General features: G+C 44.5%; 1 protein-coding gene across 1 annotated transcript in view; it reads left to right on the plus strand.

Annotated features, from left to right (window-relative positions):
- The window catches only part of DGKI (diacylglycerol kinase iota), a 383828-nt gene that overhangs the window by 132155 nt on the left and 247320 nt on the right, over nt 1–4353 (plus strand). The gene's annotated exons all lie outside the window — the stretch shown is intronic.

Raw genomic sequence — 4353 nt, forward strand, 5'->3', positions numbered from 1 at the left:
AGTTCGAACTCATCCCAGATATCATATTGGCTAGTTGAGCTGGCGTCCGATACCATTTAGTAAAACACTTCAGCTCCATTTCTCTAAATTTGTCAAATTTAATCTTTTTGACCCCCATCATTAATTTTTTTAAGGTTGTTTCTGAGGTCAGTCCTTCTTTATGCCATTTCTCCTGAATAGTTTTAATTATTGACTCCTCATTAGTAGTCATTTTTTTATATATCTTACCCGCTAGACCTCTACTTATCTTTCTCTTTTCCTTGTACAGTGCTTCTGCAATTTCTTCTGAATCTCCCACCCTCTTTTGCTGCTTCTTTTTAATTACATTATATAGTCCTGTCAATTTCAACCAATGCTGTTTCCCTATCATCTCTATTATTGTTTGTAAGGGCTTAAATTGACCACCTTCTTCATACATATCTCTTATTCTGGTTAATCCCTTTTCTTTAAGGACTTTCCACCAGTGGGGGTCGTCACTTTCCTCATATAAACTTTCTAGTGGTGCCCATTCGGAAGGTTTACTCAACCAAGTGGGTTGCCACTTTTTCCATATTTTCAGTGCTGTTCTCCTAGGTCCCACTGCTTTACCATATTCCTTGTTCACTTCCCTTGTGAAAATACCAAATCTCCCGGCTCCCTTGTTTAATTCATTTTCCAATCTAACCCATTTCTGATCCACATCCTCTCCTATTTCTATCAATGACTTAACATTGAAAGCCTCATAATAGCCTATCAAATTAGGTATGCCCCACCCCATTACGTTCTGCGGGTTGTATATAAACTTTTTCTGCGTTCTAGGTTTTTTGTTTTCAAATATCCATTCTCTAATTGTTCCATTCCATTTTTTCTAACTGTTCTGTGTTTAATTCTACTGGGAGTGTTTGGAGTAGGTACATTATCTTGGAGATTAGAAACATTTTAGCCGTTCTTATAATTAGGTAGGTATATTGATGATTCAAAGGCATATATATCAATTAAGTCACTTAAAAGTTTGCCAGTTTGCGTTGGCATGGTGGGATATAAATCAAAAGCAATAAATAAATAATAAATAAATAATAAATAAAACAACCAGTGACAGATGAGTAACAATTCATGTTGCATTATGAAAGATTCAGGTGGGAAGCCGCACTGGTCTGAAGCAGTAGAGCACAGTTTGCGTCCAGTGGCACCTTTAAGACCAACAAAGTTTTATTCAAAGTCTGAAGAAGTGTGCTTTGCAGACAAAATCTTACACTTTGAATAAAACTCTGCTGGTCTTAAAGGTGCCACTGGACTCAAACTTTATTCATGTTGCAGTTAGGATTGTTCTGTGCCCTTTCCCTGAGACAAAGCCAAAAAGGGGAGTGTCATTATCTGGGCTGTGCCACCAGAGACCTACTAGGCTCAGGGAGCCTGGCTAGCAGTAGGTGAGGCTGGGCCTACAACTCCCAGAAGCCCTTGAGAGGTTTTGGAGCCAAAATTGACCAATAGGAAAAGAGGAGGGCTTGGAATAAAAGATCTGGAGCAGCAGGAAAAGTTGTTCTTCCCAGAGGGCAGAGCCAGAAGGAAGGCTGCTGCAGGAAGAAACCCTCATCCTGAGAGAAGGGTGAGTAGTCTAAGGCCACTGCAGATAGTAAGCTAGGGACAGTATATTTAGACGCATAAGGGCATTTGATTTCTTTTCTTTTCACCCACTTACTGTTATTCTGCACCTTGTTGTTTGACCTCCTATAAAATAAACCTTTTTCCTTGTTGTACTCTGCCTGGTCCTCATGCCTATTATTCAGCCAAAAGGGAGGTCTGAAGGTCTTGGGAGGGTGCTCTGGGCCTTCTCAAGGGAGCCTGGAACCAGAGTGGTGGCAGCGTCAGGAGACACCCCACCGGAGCCGTGACAGGGAGGTACTGCATTTCATGAACACTCCCCCTCCTAGACAGTGTTTTCAAGGGTTGGGGATGCAGGTAGGGACTTAAGCGGTTCTCCATTCACACTGAGGGCAAGAAACACTGCCTGAACTGGCTCTGTGACATCATCTGGTAACTAAATAGGGTTACTAACCCCCAGGTCTGGTCTGAAATTCTCCCAGAATTACTGCTGATTTCAAGATTATTCAGATTTGTTCCCATGGAAGAAGTGGCACCTTCAGAGGGCATCGTGTACCCACTTAGCACCCTCCCCAGGCACTGTTTCCAAATCTCCAGGCATTTCCCAAGCCCAAGTTTGCAACCCTTTAACCAAATCGTATTGGCTGTGTGATACTGGTCAGAGCTGACCCAGCTTAGCTTCTGAGATCTGATGAGATTGTGCTAGCCTGGGCTATCCACATCAGGATCATACCCTTTATTTTAAAAATCAGTGACTGAAATATAGCCCTTTATCCTTTGATTTCATATATGCACGTGAAGCTGCCTTTATGTTGTCAAACCATTGGCCTATCAAGGACAGTGTTGTCAACTCACAGTGGCAGTTGCTCTCCAGGGTCTCAGGCAGAGAGGTCGGGAGATGCTGGGAATTGAACCTGGGACCTTCTGCATGCAAAGCAGATGCTCTCCTACTGAGCTCTGCTCCTCCCTGGTTATAGCTTCCAGCCTATGTAGTAGTTAGTGGTGTGGAGATACTGACATGTGCAGGATTAAACTTTTTGAAAACTACTTCAAATGGTCTGTGAGTACTAAGTACAAAATTTAATTGCTAGCCAAAGGGTTTAGTGCGTAGCTGGTGCTGCATGCATCCTGTCCTTGGTTGGCCTCAGATCCCATCCCAGTGGGACATAGGAAAGGAGGTAGTTTCTTTTGAAGGCTAAAATCCTCACTTTAATGTGCTCATTTGGCAGAGGAAAATAGACATTAGAGCATTTCAATTAAGCAAACGAAGTCAAGTGAGAACCGGTTCCATGAGGTTTGGCAATAAGGAGTTCCTGTCAAAGGACTATTGTAATGTTAATTACAACATCTATATTTCATTTCCCCACAACCAAGTGTGCATATTTACTCACTTAGCTGACATAAAACTTGACCTTTACTCACTCAGATGCCATGAATCTCAGCATTTATTCTCATTTAACCCAACTTCCCAAAAATATTGGTTTATTTGAATGCATGAAGCCACCTTATACTAAATCAGACCCTCAAGGTCAATATTGTCTACTTTGACTGGCAATGGCTCTCCAGGGTCTTGGGAGAAGGTTTTACACATTAACTGCTACCTGATCCTTTTTTTAAACTGGAGATGTCAGGGACTGAACCTGGGACCTTCTGCATGCTAAGCAGACTCTCTGCCACTGAGCCATGGCCCCTCCCATTGCTTATGAATCCTGAACAGAACCATAGATGCTCTTTCCTTTACTTCTGCAGCCCCCTTTGACATGTGATGTTGGATGTGCGTGAGCCTCATGGACTAAACATAGGGTTGCCAGTTCTGGGTTGGGAAATATTGGGAGATGGGGGGGGGTCTAGAACCTTGGGAGAGCAGGGTTTGGGGAGAAGAGGGACTTCAGTGGGGTATAATGCCATAGAGCCCACCCTCCAAAGCAGCCATTCTCTGTAGAGGAATTAATCTTGGTTATCTGGAGATCAACTGTAAAAATGAGATATCTCCAGGTGCCCCCTGGAGGTTGGCAACCCTAACTAAACATTATGGGGCATAGGGGCTGCTATGAGGAGGGGGATATCTCCCTCTTCTGCCATCACAGCCTGTAGAAAGAATGGAAGCCTGAGGTAATTTTGCCACTTTGCTTCCATAGTGCAGCTCCCTCATGGCCTGTGGTATTTCTTCTACAAAACTCCCACTGTTTCCTCAGTATCAGTTTTGCTGGAGTAAGGGGTAAGTGGGAAAGATCTGTATTGGTTTGCAGGACCCAAACTGTGGATTAAAGAAATTGAAAATGTAATATATATTAGCACTGTTATGTGGGCAAAGTCACTTTGCCCCATAAGTTATGGTCCCAGAATGGCAGAGAAGCTCTATTGTTCAGCATAGGCCAGCAGCCTGTATCTCGATAAGAAAATAGTATTGGGATATTTGGTTAATATAGGCCCCGGTCACACGGAAGATTTTGGCCCGGGAGAGAGACGGATCGGGGGCACAGCAAATGGGCGCGATCTCACTGCAACATCTGGGAAGCGGTGCGCACTCGTCCCCGATCCGTCCCTAAACCCGGAAAAGCCGCTGCAAAAAAGAACCTCCTACAGAGGAGGACTTACCTGAAGCACCGCAGCAAGCGTGGCCATGGGATTGCCGCCATGCCCGTCGTCTGGAGCAATCCAGGCTCCCGGCCAAACTGTGCACGCGCACACATGTGCAGTTTGGCAGCCTCGCTCTCCCTTCAGTAGCTCCCCCCCCCCGGCTTCTGATCGTGCCGGGGAGGAACTGCGCGG

The sequence above is a fragment of the Gekko japonicus genome, unplaced genomic scaffold (assembly GCF_001447785.1).
Source record: "Gekko japonicus isolate JY-2015 unplaced genomic scaffold, Gekko_japonicus_V1.1 scaffold689, whole genome shotgun sequence".
Taxonomy (NCBI): Eukaryota; Metazoa; Chordata; class Lepidosauria; order Squamata; family Gekkonidae; genus Gekko; species Gekko japonicus.